Source organism: Arachis hypogaea, chromosome 19 (genome assembly GCF_003086295.3).
Source record: "Arachis hypogaea cultivar Tifrunner chromosome 19, arahy.Tifrunner.gnm2.J5K5, whole genome shotgun sequence".
Taxonomy (NCBI): Eukaryota; Viridiplantae; Streptophyta; class Magnoliopsida; order Fabales; family Fabaceae; genus Arachis; species Arachis hypogaea.
The window spans coordinates 116,306,038-116,329,681 of NC_092054.1; the positions used below are offsets into that span (position 1 = coordinate 116,306,038).

The window sequence follows — 23,644 nt, forward strand, 5'->3', positions numbered from 1 at the left end:
ATCAGTTGACCAAATCGGCCCACTTCTTTCCTATCCGGATAAGTTGCACTATGGAAGAGTTGGTGCGACTATACATTAAGGAGATTGTGAGGTTACATGGCGTACCTTCCACTATTGTATCCGATAGAGATCCTCACTTTACCTCGCGGTTCTGGGGAGCTTTTCAACGAGCTTTGGCACTCAATTGAGCCTAAGCACTGCCTATCATCCTCAGACGGATGGCAAATCAGAAAGAACAATCCAAACCTTGGAAGACATGCTACGAGCTTGTGTTTTGGACAAGCCAGCGAGCTGGGATCGATATATGCCTCTAGTAGAATTTGCTTATAACAACAACTATCATGCGAGTATTGGAATGGCTCCATATGAGGCTTTGTATGGAAGAAAATGTCAGTCTCTGTTGTGTTGGTATGAGGCAGGAGAAAAGATCCTGATAGGACCTGAAATGATAAGTGAAACCACTGAGCAAATAAAGAAAATCCGGAGTCGAATGCTTGAAGATCAAAGCCGTCAGAAGAGCTATGCTGACCAAAGGTGGAAGCCTTTAGAATTTGAGGAAGGAGAACACGTCTTCCTGAAGGTTACTCCGACCGCTGGTATAGGGAGATCCATCAAAACTAAGAAGCTAAATCCCTGTTACATTGGGCCGTTTGAAATCCTAAAGAGAATTGGACCAATGGCGTATAAGATCGCCTTACCACCACATCTCTCGAACCTGCATGACGTGTTTCACGTATCACAGCTTCGTATATATACTTTTGATCCTAGTCATGTCCTAGAGCCGGAATCAGTTCAAGTGAGAGAAGATCTGACGCTTCCAGTAACTCCGGTTAGGATTAATGATACCAGCATCAATCGCTTACGCGGGAAAGAGGTTTATTTGGTGAAAGTAGCTTAGATTCGAGCTGGTATTGAAGAGCATACCTGGGAGCTTGAGTCAGAGATGCAGAAGGACTACCCCCACCTCTTTTCAGGTAACTCACTTTGAATTTTGAGGACAAAATTTCTAATTAGGTGGGTAGGATGTAAACCTCGCTAAAATCGGTAAATAAAGAGTCAATAAATTAAATTTTAATCAGGAAAATTAAAAATGAAAATCTAACATCAAAATAGGATAGAGCTCATCAAAACGAGAATTTTGATACTAATTTCGAAAAAATTTGGCCTAAAATTAGACCGGATGGGCCGAACTGGTTGAACCGGGGCCTAAACCGGACCCGTGGGTCCAACAGGAACCATAACTTAAAAGAAGCAGCAGTTTCTTCTTCCCCATTTCATACACACAATGCCAAACAGAAAGGGGAGGAAAAGGAGCTTCCCTAACCCGCATCAAATCTTCTCACTTCTATAACTTTTCCGTTTGAGATCCGATTGCCGCATCGTTCGCGGCCACGTGTCCAGCGCGTTGAGCTTTACATTTCTATCGAATCAATTTCATCAGTAAGCTCCATTTTTCGTTCCAGAATCTCTACCCCCTTTCTTATGGTGAAATTGAACCCTTGTGATAAAATCTTGTCCAATTTGGAGTTTTAGGTTCGATTTAGCTTTTGAAGCTTATTGGGCTTGAGTTATTTTGCATGGGTATGGTAAGAACAACCTAAACCCTAGTCAATTTTTATTTTATTACGTAAAAGCTGAATTTGGAATATATATGTGTATTAGGTGAGAATTAAGTTTATATATATACTTTGGAATTCAAAAGTAAACATTTGGGGGCTTGGTGGTTGGTGCGCAGAAATCGTGACGATTCCATTCCTTGGTAACGGCACTAAAAACTCAATATACACGTTCATAATCTTAGTTCTTTGTCACAACTTCGCACAACTAACCAGCAAGTGCACTGGGTCGTCCAAGTAATAAACCTTACGTGAGTAAGGGTCGATCCCACGGAGATTGTCGGCTTGAAGCAAGCTATGGTCACCTTGTAAATCTCAGTCAGGCGGATTCAATTGATTATAGAGATTTAATAATTAAAAGATAAATAAAATGCAAAATAAAGATAGTGATACTTATGTAATTCATTGGTGATAATTTCAGATAAGCGTATAGAGATGCGTTCGTTCCTCCTGAACCTCTGCTTTCCTATTGTCTTCATCCAATCCTTCATACTCCTTTCTATGGCAAGCTGTATGTTAGGCATCACTGTTGTCAATGGCTACATCCTGTCCTCTCAGTGAAAATGGTCCAATGCGCTGTCACTGCATGGCTAATCATCTGTCGGTTCTCGATCATACTGGAATAGGATCCATTGATCCTTTTGCGTCTGTCACTACGCCCAGCACTCGCGAGTTTGAAGCTCGTCGCAGCCATCCCTTCCCATATGCTACTCGAAACACCACAGACAAGGTTTAGACTTTCCGGATCTCAAGAATGGCCGTCCATGGATTCTAACTTATACCACGAAGATTCTGATTAAGGAATCCCAGAGATACTCATTCAATCTAAGGTAGAACGGAAGTGGTTGTCAGGCACGCGTTCATAGGTTGGGAATGACGATGACTGTCACGATCATCTCATTCATGTTGAGGTGCAAATGAATATCTTAGAACCGAAATAAGATTGAATTGAATAGAAAAACGATAGTACTTTGTATTAATTCATGAGGAACAGCAGAGCTCCACAACTTAATCTATGGTGTGTAGAAACTCTACCGTTGAAAATATATAAGTGGTAATGGAGTTCAGTGGTATCGGCCCCAGAGGGGAACCAGAGTCACCAAGACTAAAATGATCCGAAGATATAAATACAATAGTAAAAAGTTCTATTTATGCTAAACTAGTTACTAGGGTTTACAGAAATGAGTAATTGATGCAGAAATCCACTTTCGGGGCCCACTTGGTGTGTGCTTGGGCTGAGCATTGAGCTTTACACGTGTAGAGGCTTCTCTTGGAGTTGAACGCCAGTTTGTAACCTATTTTTGGCGTTTAACTCTACTTTGCAACCTGTTTCTGGCGTTTAACTCCAGAATGCAGCATGGAACTGGCGTTGAACGCCAGTTTGCATCATCTAAACTCGAGAAAAGTATGAACTATTATATATTTCTGGAAAGCCCTGGATGTCTACTTTCCAACGCAATTGAGAGCGCACCATTTGGAGTTCTGTAGCTCCAGAAAATCCACTTTGAGTGGAGGGAGGTCAGAATCCAGCAGCATCTGCAGTCCTTCTTCAACCTTTGATTCTGATTTTTGCTCAAGTCCCTCAATTTCAGCCAGAAAATACCTAAAATCACAGAAAAATACACAAACTCATAGTAAAGTCCAGAATGTGATTTTTATTTAAAAACTAATAAAAATATACTAAAAGCTAACTAAATTTTACTGAAAACTATGTAAAAATAATGCCAAAAAGCGTATAAATTATCCGCTCATCACAACACAAAACTTAAATTGTTGCTTGTCCCCAAGCAACTGAAAATCAAATAGGATAAAAAGAAGAGAATATACTATAAATTCCAAAATATCAATGAAACTTAGCTCCAATCTGATGAGCGGGACTTGTAACTTTTTGCTTCTTGAATATTTTTGGCATCTCACTTTATCCATTGAAGTTCAGAATGATTGGCATCTATAGGAACTCAGAGTTTAGATAGTGTTATTGATTCTCCTAGTTCAGTATGTTGCTTCTTGAACACAGCTACTTTATGAGTCTTGGCCCTGGCCCTAAGCACTTTGTTTTCCAGTATTACCACCGGATACATAAATGCCACAGACACATAATTGGGTGAACCTTTTCAGATTGTGACTCAGCTTTGCTAAAGTCCTTAATTAGAGGTGTCCAGGGTTCTTAAGCACACTCTGTGTTTGCTTTGGACCTTGACTTGAACCGCTCAGTCTCAAGTTTTCACTTGACACCTTCACGCCACAAGCACATGGTTAGGGACAGCTTGGTTTAGCTGCTTAGGCTAGGATTTTATTCCTTTATGCCCTCCTATCCACTGATGCTCAAAGCCTTGGATCCTTTTTATTACCCTTGCCTTTTGGTTTTAAGGGCTATTGGCTTTTTGCTCTTGGCTTTTGGTTTAAAGAGCTTTTGGCTTTTTCTGCTTGCTTTTTATTTTTCTTTTTTTTTCGCCATTTTTCTTTTCTCTCTTTTTTTTCACAAGCTCTTCTCTATTCACTGCTTTTTCTTGCTTCAAGAATCATTTTTATTATTTTTCAGATCATCAAATAACATTTCTCCTTTTTCCTTATTCTTCAAGAGCCAACATATTTAACATTCATAAACAACAACTTCAAAAGACATATGCCCTGTTCAAGCATACATTCAGAAAACAAAAAGTATTGTCACCACATCAAAATAATTAAACTAGTTTCAAGGATGAATTCAAAATCCTGTACTTCTTGTTCTTTTGTTTTCAAAATAGTTTTCATTTAAGAGAGGTGATGGAGTCATAGGACATTCATAGCTTTAAGACATAGACACTTAAACACTAATGATCATATAGTAAAGACACAAACATATTTAAACATGAAGCACAGAAACCGAAAACAAAAAATAAATAGACAAGGAGATTAAGGAATGAGTCTACCTTAGTGAGGGTGGCGTCTTCCTCTTCTTGAAGAACCAATGGTGCCTTTGAGCTCCTTTATGTCTCTTCCTTGCCTTTGTTGCTCCTCCTTCATAGCTCTTTGATCTTCTCTAATCTCATGGAGGATGATGGAGTGCTCTTGGTGCTCCACCCTTAGTTGTCCCATATTGGAACTTAATTCTCCTAGGGAAGTGTTGATTTGCTCCCAATAGTTTTGTGGAGGAAAGTGCATCTCCTGAGGCATCTCAGGGATTTCATGGTGGGGAATTTTCTCATGCTCTTGCTGAGGTCCATGATCTCTTATTTGCTCCATCCTTTTCTTAGTGATGGGCTTGTCCTCTTCAATGAGGATGTCTCCCTCTATGTCAATTCCAGCCGAATTGCAGAGGTGGCATATGAGGTGAGGAAAGGCTAACCTTGCCCAAGTGGAGGACTTGTCAGCCACCTTGTAAAGTTCTTGAGGTATAATCTCATGAACTTCCACCTCCTCTCCAATCATGATACTATGGATCATGATGGCTCAGTCTATAGTAACTTCAGACCAGTTACTAATAGGAATGATTGAGCGTTGAATAAACTCTAACCACCCCCTAGCCACTGGTTTGAGGTCATGCCTTCTTAATTGAACCGGCTTGCCTCTTGAGTCAATTTTCCATTGAGCTCCTTCCTCACATATGTCTATGAGGACTTGGTCCAACCTTTGATCAAAGTTGACCCTTCTTGTGTAGGGGCGTGCGTTCTCTTCCGTCATTGGCAAGTTGAACGCCAGCCTTACATTTTTCGGACTGAAATCTAAGTATTCCCCCGAACCATGGTAAGCCAATGCTTTGGATTTGGGTTCACACTTTGAACATGGTTCCTAGTGATCCATGCGTTTGCATAGAATCTTGAACCATTAGGATCCCGACTTGTTGAATGGGGTTGGTGAGAACTTCCCAACCTCTTCTTTGGATCTCAAGTCGGATCTCCGGATACTCATTCTTTTTAAGCTTGAAAGGAACCTCAGGGATCACTTTCTTCTTGGCCATAACTTCATAGAAGTGGTCTTGATGGACCTTTGAGATGAATCTCTCCATCTCCCATGACTCAGAGGCGGAAGCAATTGCCTTCCCTTTTCTCTTTCTAGAGGATTCTCTGGCCTTAGGTGCCATAAATGGTTATGGAAAAACAAAAAGCTATGCTTTTACCACACCAAACTTAAAATGTTAGCTCGTCCCTGAGCAAAAGAAGAAAGAAAGTAGTAGAAGAAGAAGAAAAATGGAGGAGATAGGGGAAGAAGATGTATTCGGCCAAGGAGAAGAAGAGAGGGTTGTGTTGTGTGAAAATAAAGAAGGAGTGAGGGGTTTATATAGGAGTGAGGGGGGTGTAGGGTTCGGCCATTAGGGTTGGGTTTGGGAGGGAAATTAGTTTGAATTTTGAAGGTAGGTGGGGTTTATGGGGAAGAGAGGATGGATGTGAGTGGTGAAGAGGTGATTGGAAAGAGTGATTGAGGTGATTGGTGAAGGGTATTTGGGGAAGAGAGTTATGAAAAGGTGTGAAGAGGAGAGAAGAAAAAATGGGGATCCTGTGGGGTCCACAGATCAAGTGGGGTCAAGGACTTAACATCCCTGCTCCAATTAGGCGTGTAAAACGCCCTTGCTGTGCAATCCTGGCGTTTAATGCCAGACTGATGCCTGTTTCTGGCATTAAACGCCCAAATGTAGCTTGTTTTTGGCATTTAACGCCAGGCAGATGCTTGTTTCTGGCGTTAAACACCAGACAGATGCTTATTTCTGGCGTTAAACGCCAGACTGCTCTCCTCCAGGGTGTGCTATTTTTAAAGCTATTTTTTCATTCTATTTTTTTGATTTTTCAGTAGTTTTTGTGACTTCACATGATCATCAACCTAATAAAACACGAAATAACAAAAAGAAAATAAAATAGATATGATTAAATAACATTGGGTTGCCTCCCAATAAGCACTTCTTTAACGTCAATAGCTTGACAGTGAGCTCTCATGGAGCCTCACGGATGTTCAGAGCATTGTTGGGACCTCCCAACACTAAACTTAGAGTTTGAATGTGGGGGTTCAACACCAAACTTAAAGTTTGGTTATGGCCTCCCAACACCAAACTTAGAGTTTGACTGTGGGGGCTTTGGTTGACTCTGCAGTGAGAGAAGCTTTTCATGCTTCCTCTTCATGGTTACAGAAGGAGATCCTTGAGTTTCAAACACAAGGTTGTCCTCATTCAGTTGAAGGACCAACTCTCCTCTGTCCACATCAATCACAGCTCTTGCTGTGGCTAGGAAGGGTCTTCCAAGGATGATGGATTCATCCTCTTCCTTCCCAGTGTCTAGGATTATGAAATCAGCAGGGATGTAAAGGCTTTCAACCTTTACTAACACGTCCTCTACTTGTCCATAAGCCTGTTTTCTTGAGTTGTCTGCCATCTCTAATGAGATTCTGGCAGCTTGTACCTCAAAGATCCCAAGTTTCTCCATTACAGAGAGTGGCATTAAGTTTATTCCTGACCCCAGGTCACACAGAGCCTTCTCAAAGGTCATGGTGCCTATGGTACAGGGTATTAAGAATTTGCCTGGATCCTGTTTCTTTTGAGGTAATTTCTGCCTATCCAATGCATTCAGTTCATTAGTGAGTAAGGGAGGTTCATCTTCCCAAGTATCATTACAAAATAATTTGGCATTCAGCTTCATGATTGCACCAAGGTACTTAGCAACTTGCTCTTCAGTAATGTCTTCATCCTCTTCAGAGGAAGAATACTCATCAGAGCTCATGAAGGGCAGAAGGAGGTTCAATGGAATCTCTATGGTCTCTAGACGAGCCTCAGATTTCTTTGGTTCCTCAAAGGGATACTCCTTATTGGTCACTGGACGTCCCAGGAGGTCTTCCTCACTAGGATTCACGTCCTCCTCTTCCCTTGTAGGTTTGCCCATGATGGTCAAATCAATGGCCTTGCACTCTCTCTTTGGATTATCTTCTGTATTGCTTGGGAGAGTACTAGGAGGAGTTTCAGTGACTCTTTTACTCAGCTGGTCCACTTGTGCCTCCAAATTTCTAATGGAGGACCTTGTTTCATTCATGAAACTTACAGTGGCCTTAGATAGATCAGAGACTATATTTGTTAAGCTAGATGGATTCTGCTCAGAATTCTCTGTCTGTTGCTGAGTGGATGATGGAAAAGGCTTGCTATTGCTAAACCTGTTTCTTCCACCATTATTAAAGCCTTGTTGAGGCTTTTGTTGATCCTTCCATGAGAGATTTGGATGATTTCTCCATGAGGGATTATAGGTGTTTCCATAGGGTTCACCCATGTAATTCACCTATGCTATTGCAGGGTTCTCAAGATCATAAGCTTTTTCTTCAGAAGATGCCTCTTTAGTACTGTTGGATGATTCCTTCAATCCATTCAGACTCTGAGAGATCATATTGACTTGCTGAGTCAATATTTTATTCTGAGCCAATATGGCATTCAGAGTATCAATTTCAAGAACTCCTTTCCTTTGAGGCGTCCCATTACTTACAGGATTCCTCTCAGAAGTGTACATGAACTAGTTATTAGCAACCATGTCAATGAGTTCCTGAGCTTCTGCAGGCGTTTTCTTTAGGTGAATGGATCCACCTGCAGAATGGTCCAATGACATCTTTGATAACTCAGACAGACCATCATAGAATATATCCAGGATGGTCCATTCTGAAAGCATGTCAGAAGGACACTTTTTGGTCAGTTCCTTGTATCTCTCCCAAGCTTCATATAGGGATTCACCTTCCTTTTGTCTGAAGGTTTGAACATCCACTCTAAGCTTACTAAGCTTTGAGGAGGAAAGAACTTGGCTAAGAAAGCCGTGATCAGCTTATCCCAAGAGTTCAGGCTATCCTTAGGTTGAGAGTCCAACCATATTCTACCTCTGTCTCTTACAGCAAACGGGAAAAGCATGAGCCTGTAGACCTCGGGATCAACCCCATTGGTCTTAACAGTATCACAGATCTGCAAGAATTCAGTTAAGAACTGAAAAGGATCTTCTGATGGAAGTCCATAAAACTTGCAGTTCTGTTGCATCAGAGAAACTAATTGAGGTTTCAGCTCAAAGTTGTTTGCTCCAATGGTAGGGATTGAGATGCTTCTTCCATGTAAATTGGAATTAGGTGCACTAAAGTCACCAAGCATCTTCCTTGCATTATTATTATTTTTGGCCATGTCTCCTTCTTTTTCGAAATTTTCAGTCAGATTTTCTCCAGAGAGTTGTGCTTTAACTTCCCTTAGCTTCCTCTTCAGAGTTCTTTCAAGTTCAGGATCAGCCTCAACAAGAATGTTCTTATCCTTGTTCCTGCTCATATGAAAAAAAGTGAACACAAAAGAAAATATGGAATCCTCTATGTCACATGGTGCACAAATTGTGAATCACACTTTTCACAACTCGTACCACTAACCAGCAAGTGCACTGGGTCGTCCAAGTAATACCTCACGTGAGTAAGGGTCGAATCCCACGGAGATTGTTGGTTTGAAGCAATCTATGGTTATCTTGTAAATCTTAGTCAGGAAGTCAATTATGTTTATCAGTTGAATTGCGAATAAACAATAGAGCATGGATTAAAGGTTACTTGTTGTGCAGTGATGGAGAATATGTTGGAGTTTTGGAGATGCTTTGTCTTCTGAATCTCTGCTTTCCTCTGTCTTCTGATTCACGCACGCACGTCCTCCTATGGCAAGCTGTGTGTTGGTGGATCACCGTTGTCAATGGCTACCTTCCATCCTTCTAGTGAAAACTACGCTCACGTGCTCTGTCACAGCACGGCTAATCACCGGTTGGTTCTCGATCCGGTTGGAATAGGATTTACTATCCTTTTGCGTCTGTCACTAACGCCCAGCCTTCAGGAGTTTGAAGCTCATCACAGTCATTCAATCCTTGAATCCTACTCGGAATACCACAGACAAGGTTTAGACTTTCCGGATTCTCATGAATGCCGCCATCAGTTCTAGCTTATACCACGGAGATTCTGATTAAGGAATCTAAGAGATACTCATTCAATCGGATATAGAACGGAGGTGGTTGTCAGGCACACGTTCATGGTTTGAGGAAGGTGATGAATGTCACAGCTCATCACCTCCATCACAGTTAAGCGCGAATGAACATCTTAGATAGGAACAAGCATGTTTGAATAGAAAGACAGAAATACTTGCATTAATTCATCGAGACACAGCAGAGCTCCTCACCCCCAACAATGGGGTTTAGAGACTCATGCCGTCAGAGAATACAAAGTTTAGATCTGAAATGTCATGAGATACAAAATAAGTCTCTAAAAGTTGTTTAAATACTAAACCAGTAGCCTAGGGTTACAGAATATGAGTGGACTATGATGGATGATGCAGAGATCCACTTCTGGGGCCCACTTGGTGTGCTGGGGCCCACTTGGTGTGTGCTGGGGCTGAGACTTTAAGCAATTCACGTGCAGAGGCCATTTGTGGAGTTGAACGCCAGTTTTTGTGCCAGTTTGGGCGTTCAACTCCAGTTTTTGATCCTTTTCTGGCGCTGGACGCCAGAATTGGGCAGAGGACTGGCGTTGAACGCCAGTTTACGTCGTCTATTCTTGTGCAAAGTATGGACTATTATACATTTCTGGAAAGCCCTGGATGTCTACTTTCCAACGCAATTGGAAGCACGCCATTTCGAGTTCTGTAGCTCCAGAAAATCCACTTTGAGTGCAGGGAGGTCAGAATCCAACAGCATCAGCAGTCCTTTTTCAGCCTAAATCAGATTTTTGCTCAGCTCCTTCAATTTCAGCCAGAAAAATACCTGAAATTACAGAAAAATACACAACTCATAGTAAAGTCCAGAAATATGAATTTTTCCTAAAAACTACTGGAAATAAACTAAAAACTAACTAAAACATACTCTAAACTATATGAAATTATCCCCAAAAAGCGTATAAAATATCCGCTCATCACAACACCAAACTTAAACTGTTGCTTGTCCTCAAGCAACTAGACAAATAAAATAGAAGACTAATAGGTTGAGAAGCAATAATATCTCAGAGTTTTTGATTGAAGCTCAGATCCTAATTAGATGAGCGGGACTAGTAGCTTTTTGCTTCTGAACAGTTTTGGCATCTCACTTTATCCATTGAAGCTCAGAGTGATTGGCATCTATAGGAACTCAGAATTCAGATAGTGTTATTGATTCTCTTAGTTCAGTGTGATGATTCTTGAACACAGCTTCTTTATGAGTCTTGGCCGTGGCCCTAAGCACTTTGTTTTCCAGTATTACCACCGGATACATAAATGCCACAGACACATAACTGGGTGAACCTTTTTAGATTGTGACTCAGCTTTGCTAAAGTCCCCAATTAGAGGTGTCCAGAGTTCTTAAGCACACTCTTCGTTTCGCTTGAACCTTGACTTTAACCGCTCAGTCTCAAGTTTTCACTTGACACCTTTACGCCACAAGCACATGGTTAGGGACAGCTTGGTTTAGCCGCTTAGACCAGGATTTTATTCCTTTAGGCCCTCCTATCCACTGATGCTCAAAGCCTTGGGATCCTTTTTATTTGCCCTTGCCTTTTGGTTTTAAGGGTTATTGGCTTTTTCTGCTTGCTTTTTCTTTTTTCCCTCTTTTTTTTTTTCTGCAAGCTTTGTTCTTTGCTGCTTTTTCTTGCTTCAAGAATCATTTTTATGATTTTTCAGATTATCAATAACATGTCTCATGTTCATCATTCTTTCAAGAGCCAACATATTTAACAGTCTTAAACAACAAATTCAAAAGACATATGCACTGTTCAAGCATTCATTCAGAAGACAGAAAGCATTGCCACCACATTTAACTAATTAGAATTTCTCTTATTAAACTCGAAATTTTATTGCCTCTTATTCAAAAGATCTACTATTTTATTCATGTTTGCTGATGATGAGAAAAATAGACTATAACTTAATTGGGGATAAAATCAAACTAGACACTAATTACTACTAATGATCATGTAATGAAGACACAGACATAGATAAGCACTTATCATAGAGAAAACGAAAAACAGAGAAAGCAAGAACAAGGAATGAGTCCACCTTAGTGATGATGGCATTTCCTTCTTGAGGCACCAATGATGTTCTTGAGCTCTTTTATGTCTCTTCCTTGCCTTTGTGGCTTGATTCCTAGTGATTTTTGGTATTTCTATCCTCAGTTGCTTCCAATAATTATGTGGAGGGAAGTGCATCCCCTGAGGTATCTCTTGATTTGCAGCCACATGTTCTACCACTGAGCTATAGATCCTTTACATAATTGTTTTACCACACCAAACTTAGAATGTTGCTCGCCCTCGAGCAAAAGAAGAGGGAATTGCACACAACTCTGGGCGTTCAGCGCCAGGTTGGTGCCCATTTTGGGCGTTCAACGCCCATTTACTAGCCATTTCTGGCGTTGAACGCCAGAACCATGCTCTGTTCTGGCGTTGAACGCCAGACAGGTGCTTCCTCCAGGGTGTGATTTTTCTTCTGCTGTTTTTGATTCCGTTTTCAATTTTTAATATTTATTTTGTGACTCCACATGATCATGAACCTAATAAAACATGAAAAATCATGAGAATAAATAAAAATTGGGTTGCCTCCCAACAAGCGCTTCTTTACTGTCCTTAGCTGGACTTTGCTGAGCTTTTAATCTAGCTTCAGCCTTGAGCATTCTTGCTCAGTGTTGCCTTCAAGATAATGCTTGATTCTCTGTCCATTGACAATGAACTTCTTATCAGAATCAATATCTTGAAGCTCCACATAACCATATGGTGATACACTTGTAATCACGTATGGTCCCCTCCACCGGGATTTCAGTTTCCCGGGGAATAGCCTGAGTCTAGAGTTAAACAACAGAACCTTCTGTCCTGGTTCAAAGATTCTAGATGACAGCTTTCTGTCATGCCACTTTTTTTATTTTTCTTTATATAGCTTGGCATTTTCGAAAGCTGTGAATCTGAACTCCTCTAGCTCATTTAGCTGGAGCAATCTTTTTTCTCCTGCTAATTTGGCATCAAAGTTTAGGAATCTGGTTGCCCAGTAGGCCTTATGTTCCAGTTCCACGGGCAAGTGGCATGCCTTACCATACACGAGTTGGTATGGAGAGGTCCCTATAGGGGTCTTGAATGCTGTTCTGTAAGCCCACAGAGCATCATCCAAGCTCCTTGCCCAATCCTTTCTACGGGTATCTACTGTCCGTTCCAGGATTCTCTTTAATTCTCTGTTAGAGACTTCAGATTGCCCATTGGTTTATGGATGATATGGTGTGGCCACTTTGTGGCGAATTCCATACCGAACCATGGCAGAGTAAAGCTGTTTATTGCAGAAGTGAGTGCCCCCATCACTGATTAACACTCTAGGGACACCAAACCTGCTAAAGATATGTTTCTGGAGGAACTTCAGCACTGTTTTAGTATCATTGGTGGGTGTGGCAATAGCCTCGACCCATTTTGATACATAGTCAACTGCCACCAGAATATAAGTGTTTGAATATGATGGTGGAAAAGGTCCCATGAAGTCAATTCCCCATACGTCAAACAACTCAATTTCCAAGATTCCTTGTTGAGGCATGGCGTAACCATGAGGCAGATTACCAGCTCTTTGGCAACTGTCACAATTACGTACAAACTCTCGGGAATCTTTATAGAGTGTGGGCCAATAGAAGCCACATTGGAGGACCTTGGTGGCTGTTCGCTCACCTCCGAAATGGCCTCCATATTGAGATCCGTGGCAATGCCACAGGATCTTCTGTGCTTCTTCTCTAGGCACACACCTACGGATAATTCCGTCTGCACATCTCTTAAAGAGATAAGGTTCATCCCACAAGTAGTACTTTGCGTCAGTAATTAATTTCTTCTTTTGTATCCTGTTGTACTCCTTGGGTATGAACCTTGCAGCTTTATAGTTTGCAATATCGGCAAACCATGGTGCTTCTTGAATGGCGAATAAATGCTCATCAGGAAACGTCTCAGAAATCTCTAGAGAAGGGGGGACGTCCCATCCACTGGCTCTATCCGGGACAGATGATCAGCCACTTGGTTCTCTGTCCCTTTTCTGTCTCTTATTTCTATATCAAACTCTTGCAGAAGCAATACCCATCTGATGAGCCTGGGTTTTGAATCCTGCTTTGTGAGTAAATATTTAAGAGCAGCATGGTCAGTATACACAATCACTTTTGATCCTACTAAGTATGATCTGAACTTGTCAATGGCATAAACCACTGCAAGTAGTTCTTTTTCTGTGGTTGTGTAATTTTTCTGGGCATCATTTAGAACGCGACTGGCATAATAAATGACATGCAGAAGCTTGTCATGCCTCTGTCCCAATACTGCACCAATGGCATGATCACTGGCATCACACATTAACTCAAATGGCAATGTCCAGTCTGGTGCAGAAATGACTGGTGCTGTGACCAGCTTAGCTTTCAGCGTTTCAAACGCCTGCAGGCATGCTGTGTCAAACACAAATGGCGTGTCAGCAGCTAGCAGATTGCTTAGAGGTTTTGCGATTTTTGAGAAATCCTTTATAAACCTCCTATAGAATCCTGCATGCCCCAGAAAGCTTCTGATTGCCTTAACATTGGCAGGTGGTGGTAATTTTTCAATTACCTCTATTTTTGCTTGATCCACCTCTATTCCCTTGTTTGAGATTTTATGCCCAAGAACAATTCCTTCAGTCACCATGAAGTGACACTTTTCCCAGTTTAAAACTAGGTTGGTTTCTTGGCATCTTTTCAGAACAAGTTTTAGGTGATCAAGACAGGAGCTGAATGAGTCTCCATATACTGAGAAGTCATCCATGAAGACTTCCAGAAATTTTTCCACCATATCAGAGAAAATAGAGAGCATGCATCTCTGGAAGGTTGCAGGTGCATTGCATAGCCCAAAGGGCATCCTTCTATAAGCAAACACTCCGGATGGACATGTGAATGCTATTTTCTCTTGATCCTGGGGATCTACTGCAATCTGGTTATAGCCTGAGTAGCCATCCAAAAAGCAGTAATAATCATGACCTGCTAGTCTCTCTAGCATCTGGTCTATGAATGGTAAAGGAAAATGATCCTTTCTGGTGGCTGTATTGAGCCTTCTGTAGTCAATACACATGCGCCACCCTGTAACTGTTCTTGTAGGAACCAGTTCATTTTTTTCATTATGAATCACTGTCATGCCTCCCTTTTTTGGGACGACTTGAACAGGGCTCACCCAGGGGCTATCAGAAATGGGATAAATAATCCCAGCCTCTAGTAATTTGGTGACCTCTTTCTGCACCACTTCCTTCATGGCTGGATTTAGCCGCCTCTGTGGTTGAACCACTGGTTTGGCATTATCCTCCAATAGGATTTTGTGCATGCATCTAGCTGGGCTTATGCCCTTAAGGTCACCTATGGACCACCCAAGAGCTGTCTTGTGTGTCCTTAGCACTTGAATAAGTGCTTCCTCTTCCTTTGAATTTAAAGCAGAGCTTATGATCACTGGAAAGGTGTCACCTTCTCCTAGAAATGCATATTTCAAGGATGGTGGCAGTGGCTTGAGCTCTGGTTTAGGAGGTTTTTCCTCTTTTAGAAGAAAGTTCAGAGGCTCTTTCATGTCCCCTGAATCCTCCAAATCAGGCTGAACATCTTTAAAGATGTCTTCCAACTCTGATTCGAGACTCTCAGCCATGTTGATCTCTTCTACCAAAGAGTCAATAAGGTCAACTTTCATGCAGTCTGTTGATGTGTCCGGATGCTGCATGGCTTTGACAGCGTTCAACTTGAACTCGTCATCGTTGACTCTCAGGGTTATTTCCCCCTGTTGGACGTCAATGAGGGATCGTCCAGTCGCTAGGAAGGGTCTTCCTAGAATGAGAGTGGCACTCTTGTGCTCCTCCATTTCCAGCACAACAAAGTCAGTGGGAAAGGCGAATGGCCCAACTCTGACAATCATGTCCTCAATCACGCCTGATGGGTATTTAGTGGAACCATCAGCAAGTTGGAGACATATCCGGGTTGGTTTAACTTCTTCAGTTAAGCCAAGCTTCCTGATAGTGGATGCAGGTATTAGGTTGATGCTTGCCCCAAGATCGTATAAGGCTGTCTTGGTGCAATCACCTTCCAATATACATGGTATCAGAAAACTCCCAGGGTCTTTAAGCTTTTCAGGAAAGCTTTTCAGAATGACTGCACTGCATTCTTCAGTGAGGAGAACTCTTTCTGTTTCTCTCCACTCCTTTTTATGACTCAAGATCTCTTTCATGAACTTGGCATAAGAAGGTATTTGCTCAAGTGCCTCTGCAAAAGGAATCTTTATTTCAAGAGTCCTTAGATAATCTGCAAAGCGAGCAAATTGCTTATCCTGCTCCTCTTTCCGGAGTTTTTGAGGATAAGGTATCTTGGCTTTATATTCCTCAACCTTAGTGGTTAAAGAAGCCTTTTTAGAGGGGTTGTTATCAGCACTTGTGTGTGTCTGATCCCTCACTGGCAATTGAGTACCAGAGTCAGAAGCTGGAGTGACGTTAGACGCCAACTCACTGTCTGTTCCTGGTGCCTGAACGCCAGAAATGTGCCCATTTTGGGCGTTCAACGCTGGATTATGCCCCATTTGGGCGTTCAACGCCAGATTCTTGCCCATTTCTGGCGTTGAACGCCAATCCTGCCTTGTTTCTGGCGCTGAACGCCAGTTTTGGGCATGGTCTGGGCGTTCAGCGCCAGCCTTCCACCCATTTTTTGGCGTTTTAGTGCCAGAATTATTTTTCCCTGGGCTCTTACTGTCCTCAGGGGAATCTTTGGTGGGTCGCTCATTTCTTGAATTTTTGATGCCTTGAGGTGGGGTATTTAATGTTTTCCCACTTCTTAATTAAACTGCTTGGCATTCTTCTGCTATTTGCTTTGATAGCTGCTGCTTTGTTTGCTTAAACTGTTCGTCCATATGTATATTAGCTATCCTTGTCTCCTGTAACCTGTCTTTGAATTCAGCTAGCTGCTTTGTTAGAAAATCTAATTGCTGATTGAATTCAGCAGCTTGTTTTACAGTACTGAATTCAGCAGTTACTGTTTTAACCTCTTCATTCATGGAAGGGTTGCTGCTTAGATACAGATGCTGATTCCTGGCAACTGTATCAATGAGCTCTTGAGCCTCTTCAATTGTCTTTCTCATATGGATAGATCCACCAGCTGAGTAATCTAGAGACATCTGAGCTCCTTCTGCAAGCCCATAGTAGAAGATGTCTAACTGAACCCACTCTGAAAACATTTCAGAGGAGCATTTTCGTAGCATCTCTCTGTATCTCTCCCAGGCATCATAAAGAGATTCATTATCTCCTTGTTTAAAGCCTTGGATGTCCAGCCTTAGCTGTGTCATCCTTTTTGGAGGGAAATATTGATTCAGGAATTTTTCTGTCAGCTGTTTCCATGTTCTTATGCTGGCCTTAGGTTGGTTATTTAACCACCTCTTAGCTTGATCTTTTACAGCAAATGGAAACAGTAATAGTCTGTAGACATCCTGATCTATTTCCTTATCATGTACTGTGTCAGCAATTTGTAAAAATTGTGCCAGAAACTCTGTAGGTTCTTCCTGTGGAAGACCGGAATACTGGCAACTTTGCTGCACCATGATAATGAGCTGAGGATTCAACTCAAAGCTACTGACTCCAATGGAGGGTATGTAGATGCTACTCCCATATGAAGCAGTAGAGGGGTTAGAATATGACCCCAGAGTCCTCCTGGACTGTTCATTTCCACTTATGTCCATGATGGATCTATGGATATAACTTGGACTGATTTATCTTTTTATTTATTTTATTTTATAAGAAGTAAATACTTAAATAAAATAAAATAACTAAAAAGAATTTGAATTTTGAAATAAATTTTTTTTTCGTAAAAGAAAATAAAAATTAATTAGTTAAAAAAAAGAAATTTTTGAAAAAGAGGGGAGATATTTTCGAAAATTAGAGAGAGAGAGTTAGTTAGGTGGTTTTGAAAAAGTTAAGAAACAAACAAAAAGTTAGTTGGTTAGTTAAAACAAATTTTGAAAAGATAAGAAGTTAGGAAGTTAGAAGAGATATTTTGAAAAGATATTTTTGAATTTAGTGAGGAGAGAGAAAAACAATAAGATAGTGCAAGATTTAAAATTTTTAGATCTAATGCTCCTTGTTTTTGAAAATTTTGGAGGGAAAACACCAAGGAACACCAAACTTAAAAATTTTAAGATCAAGACACAAGGAAAACTCAAGAACACTTTGAAGACTCACAAGAACACAAGAACATGAAGAAAGAACACCAAACTTAAAATTTTTAGAAAACCAAACCAAAATTTTCGAAAACCAAAGGGAAATCAACAAGAAAACACCAAACTTTAGGTTTGGCACAAAATTTAATAGAGAAAATATTATTTATGAAAAAGAAGGTTTTGAAAAGAATATAAAAGACTCTAACCCAATTACCAAGAACACAGATTAACGCTCTAGCCAAATGAGTTATGGGACTTTCAAAAATTTTAAGAAAGATTATTTTTGAAAACACCAAACTTAAAGTTTGGCACAGGATTTAATAGAAAAATTATTTTTGAAAAAGGTTTTAAAAATATGATAGCCAATTATCATGAACATAAACACTACGTTCTAAATAACTGAGCTATAAGTTTAAAGTATTTTAACAAGGGATAAATAATAAAAGACTCTAAACCAAAAAAAGAAAGATTTTTCCTAATCTAAGCAACAAAATAATCCGTCAGTTGTTCAAACACGAACAATCCCGGCAACGGTGCCAAAAACTTGTATAGGATTCACCTTCCTTTTGTCTGAAGGTTTGAACATCCACTCTAAGCTTACTAAGCTTTGAGGAGGAAAGAACTTGGCTAAGAAAGCCGTGATCAGCTTATCCAAGAGTTCAGGCTATCCTTAGGTTGAGAGTCCAACCATATTCTACCTCTGTCTCTTACAGCAAACGGGAAAAGCATGAGCCTGTAGACCTCGGATCAACCCATTGGTCTTAACAGTATCACAGATCTGCAAGAATTCAGTTAAGAACTGAAAAGGATCTTCTGATGGAAGTCCATAAAACTTGCAGTTCTGTTGCATCAGAGAAACTAATTGAGGTTTCAGCTCAAAGTTGTTTGCTCCAATGGTAGGGATTGAGATGCTTCTTCCATGTAAATTGGAATTAGGTGCACTAAAGTCACCAAGCATCTTCCTTGCATTATTATTATTTTTGGCCATGTCTCCTTCTTTTTCGAAATTTTCAGTCAGATTTTCTCCAGAGAGTTGTGCTTTAACTTCCCTTAGCTTCCTCTTCAGAGTTCTTTCAAGTTCAGGATCAGCCTCAACAAGAATGTTCTTATCCTTGTTCCTGCTCATATGAAAAAAAGTGAACACAAAAGAAAATATGGAATCCTCTATGTCACATGGTGCACAAATTGTGAATCACACTTTTCACAACTCGTACCACTAACCAGCAAGTGCACTGGGTTGTCCAAGTAATACCTCACGTGAGTAAGGGTCGAATCCCACGGAGATTGTTGGTTTGAAGCAATCTATGGTTATCTTGTAAATCTTAGTCAGGAAGTCAATTATGTTTATCAGTTGAATTGCGAATAAACAATAGAGCATGGATTAAAGGTTACTTGTTGTGCAGTGATGGAGAATATGTTGGAGTTTTGGAGATGCTTTGTCTTCTGAATCTCTGCTTTCCTCTGTCTTCTGATTCACGCACGCACGTCCTCCTATGGCAAGCTGTGTGTTGGTGGATCACCGTTGTCAATGGCTACCTTCCATCCTTCTAGTGAAAACTACGCTCACGTGCTCTGTCACAGCACGGCTAATCACCGGTTGGTTCTCGATCCGGTTGGAATAGGATTTACTATCCTTTTGCGTCTGTCACTAACGCCCAGCCTTCAGGAGTTTGAAGCTCATCACAGTCATTCAATCCTTGAATCCTACTCGGAATACCACAGACAAGGTTTAGACTTTCCGGATTCTCATGAATGCCGCCATCAGTTCTAGCTTATACCACGGAGATTCTGATTAAGGAATCTAAGAGATACTCATTCAATCGGATATAGAACGGAGGTGGTTGTCAGGCACACGTTCATGGTTTGAGGAAGGTGATGAATGTCACAGCTCATCACCTCCATCACAGTTAAGCGCGAATGAACATCTTAGATAGGAACAAGCATGTTTGAATAGAAAGACAGAAATACTTGCATTAATTCATCGAGACACAGCAGAGCTCCTCACCCCCAACAATGGGGTTTAGAGACTCATGCCGTCAGAGAATACAAAGTTTAGATCTGAAATGTCATGAGATACAAAATAAGTCTCTAAAAGTTGTTTAAATACTAAACCAGTAGCCTAGGGTTACAGAATATGAGTGGACTATGATGGATGATGCAGAGATCCACTTCTGGGGCCCACTTGGTGTGCTGGGGCCCACTTGGTGTGTGCTGGGGCTGAGACTTTAAGCAATTCACGTGCAGAGGCCATTTGTGGAGTTGAACGCCAGTTTTTGTGCCAGTTTGGGCGTTCAACTCCAGTTTTTGATCCTTTTCTGGCGCTGGACGCCAGAATTGGGCAGAGGACTGGCGTTGAACGCCAGTTTACGTCGTCTATTCTTGTGCAAAGTATGGACTATTATACATTTCTGGAAAGCCCTGGATGTCTACTTTCCAACGCAATTGGAAGCACGCCATTTCGAGTTCTGTAGCTCCAGAAAATCCACTTTGAGTGCAGGGAGGTCAGAATCCAACAGCATCAGCAGTCCTTTTTCAGCCTAAATCAGATTTTTGCTCAGCTCCTTCAATTTCAGCCAGAAAAATACCTGAAATTACAGAAAAATACACAACTCATAGTAAAGTCCAGAAATATGAATTTTTCCTAAAAACTACTGGAAATAAACTAAAAACTAACTAAAACATACTCTAAACTATATGAAATTATCCCCAAAAAGCGTATAAAATATCCGCTCATCACAACACCAAACTTAAACTGTTGCTTGTCCTCAAGCAACTAGACAAATAAAATAGAAGACTAATAGGTTGAGAAGCAATAATATCTCAGAGTTTTTGATTGAAGCTCAGATCCTAATTAGATGAGCGGGACTAGTAGCTTTTTGCTTCTGAACAGTTTTGGCATCTCACTTTATCCATTGAAGCTCAGAGTGATTGGCATCTATAGGAACTCAGAATTCAGATAGTGTTATTGATTCTCTTAGTTCAGTGTGATGATTCTTGAACACAGCTTCTTTATGAGTCTTGGCCGTGGCCCTAAGCACTTTGTTTTCCAGTATTACCACCGGATACATAAATGCCACAGACACATAACTGGGTGAACCTTTTTAGATTGTGACTCAGCTTTGCTAAAGTCCCCAATTAGAGGTGTCCAGAGTTCTTAAGCACACTCTTCGTTTCGCTTGAACCTTGACTTTAACCGCTCAGTCTCAAGTTTTCACTTGACACCTTTACGCCACAAGCACATGGTTAGGGACAGCTTGGTTTAGCCGCTTAGACCAGGATTTTATTCCTTTAGGCCCTCCTATCCACTGATGCTCAAAGCCTTGGGATCCTTTTTATTTGCCCTTGCCTTTTGGTTTTAAGGGTTATTGGCTTTTTCTGCTTGCTTTTTCTTTTTTCCCTCTTTTTTTTTTTCTGCAAGCTTTGTTCTTTGCTGCTTTTTCTTGCTTCAAGAATCATTTTTATGATTTTTCAGATTATCAATAACATGTCTCATGTTCATCATTCTTTCAAGAGCCAACATATTTAACAGTCTTAAACAACAAATTCAAAAGACATATGCACTGTTCAAGCATTCATTCAGAAGACAGAAAGCATTGCCACCACATTTAACTAATTAGAATTTCTCTTATTAAACTCGAAATTTTATTGCTTCTTATTCAAAAGATCTACTATTTTATTCATGTTTGCTGATGATGAGAAAAATAGACTATAACTTAATTGGGGATAAAATCAAACTAGACACTAATTACTACTAATGATCATGTAATGAAGACACAGACATAGATAAGCACTTATCATAGAGAAAACGAAAAACAGAGAAAGCAAGAACAAGGAATGAGTCCACCTTAGTGATGATGGCATTTCCTTCTTGAGGCACCAATGATGTTCTTGAGCTCTTTTATGTCTCTTCCTTGCCTTTGTGGCTTGATTCCTAGTGATTTTTGGTATTTCTATCCTCAGTTGCTTCCAATAATTATGTGGAGGGAAGTGCATCCCCTGAGGTATCTCTTGATTTGCAGCCACATGTTCTACCACTGAGCTATAGATCCTTTACATAATTGTTTTACCACACCAAACTTAGAATGTTGCTCGCCCTCGAGCAAAAGAAGAGGGAATTGCACACAACTCTGGGCGTTCAGCGCCAGGTTGGTGCCCATTTTGGGCGTTCAACGCCCATTTACTAGCCATTTCTGGCGTTGAACGCCAGAACCATGCTCTGTTCTGGCGTTGAACGCCAGACAGGTGCTTCCTCCAGGGTGTGATTTTTCTTCTGCTGTTTTTGATTCCGTTTTCAATTTTTAATATTTATTTTGTGACTCCACATGATCATGAACCTAATAAAACATGAAAAATCATGAGAATAAATAAAAATTGGGTTGCCTCCCAACAAGCGCTTCTTTACTGTCCTTAGCTGGACTTTGCTGAGCTTTTAATCTAGCTTCAGCCTTGAGCATTCTTGCTCAGTGTTGCCTTCAAGATAATGCTTGATTCTCTGTCCATTGACAATGAACTTCTTATCAGAATCAATATCTTGAAGCTCCACATAACCATATGGTGATACACTTGTAATCACGTATGGTCCCCTCCACCGGGATTTCAGTTTCCCGGGGAATAGCCTGAGTCTAGAGTTAAACAACAGAACCTTCTGTCCTGGTTCAAAGATTCTAGATGACAGCTTTCTGTCATGCCACTTTTTTTATTTTTCTTTATATAGCTTGGCATTTTCGAAAGCTGTGAATCTGAACTCCTCTAGCTCATTTAGCTGGAGCAATCTTTTTTCTCCTGCTAATTTGGCATCAAAGTTTAGGAATCTGGTTGCCCAGTAGGCCTTATGTTCCAGTTCCACGGGCAAGTGGCATGCCTTACCATACACGAGTTGGTATGGAGAGGTCCCTATAGGGGTCTTGAATGCTGTTCTGTAAGCCCACAGAGCATCATCCAAGCTCCTTGCCCAATCCTTTCTACGGGTATCTACTGTCCGTTCCAGGATTCTCTTTAATTCTCTGTTAGAGACTTCAGATTGCCCATTGGTTTATGGATGATATGGTGTGGCCACTTTGTGGCGAATTCCATACCGAACCATGGCAGAGTAAAGCTGTTTATTGCAGAAGTGAGTGCCCCCATCACTGATTAACACTCTAGGGACACCAAACCTGCTAAAGATATGTTTCTGGAGGAACTTCAGCACTGTTTTAGTATCATTGGTGGGTGTGGCAATAGCCTCGACCCATTTTGATACATAGTCAACTGCCACCAGAATATAAGTGTTTGAATATGATGGTGGAAAAGGTCCCATGAAGTCAATTCCCCATACGTCAAACAACTCAATTTCCAAGATTCCTTGTTGAGGCATGGCGTAACCATGAGGCAGATTACCAGCTCTTTGGCAACTGTCACAATTACGTACAAACTCTCGGGAATCTTTATAGAGTGTGGGCCAATAGAAGCCACATTGGAGGACCTTGGTGGCTGTTCGCTCACCTCCGAAATGGCCTCCATATTGAGATCCGTGGCAATGCCACAGGATCTTCTGTGCTTCTTCTCTAGGCACACACCTACGGATAATTCCGTCTGCACATCTCTTAAAGAGATAAGGTTCATCCCACAAGTAGTACTTTGCGTCAGTAATTAATTTCTTCTTTTGTATCCTGTTGTACTCCTTGGGTATGAACCTTGCAGCTTTATAGTTTGCAATATCGGCAAACCATGGTGCTTCTTGAATGGCGAATAAATGCTCATCAGGAAACGTCTCAGAAATCTCTAGAGAAGGGGGGACGTCCCATCCACTGGCTCTATCCGGGACAGATGATCAGCCACTTGGTTCTCTGTCCCTTTTCTGTCTCTTATTTCTATATCAAACTCTTGCAGAAGCAATACCCATCTGATGAGCCTGGGTTTTGAATCCTGCTTTGTGAGTAAAT

General features: G+C 41.0%; 1 non-coding gene and 1 pseudogene across 1 annotated transcript; one reads left to right on the forward strand and one right to left on the reverse strand.

Annotated features, from left to right (window-relative positions):
* LOC140182324 (uncharacterized) overlaps nt 1-23,019 on the reverse strand; it is a 177,071-nt pseudogene extending 154,052 nt beyond the window's left edge.
* Nucleotides 8,225-8,332, forward strand: LOC112780395 (small nucleolar RNA R71). The gene has a single exon (XR_003191236.1). It is a non-coding gene; the product is annotated as a small nucleolar RNA R71 (small nucleolar RNA).
* Nucleotides 23,020-23,644: the final 625 nt, after the last annotated feature.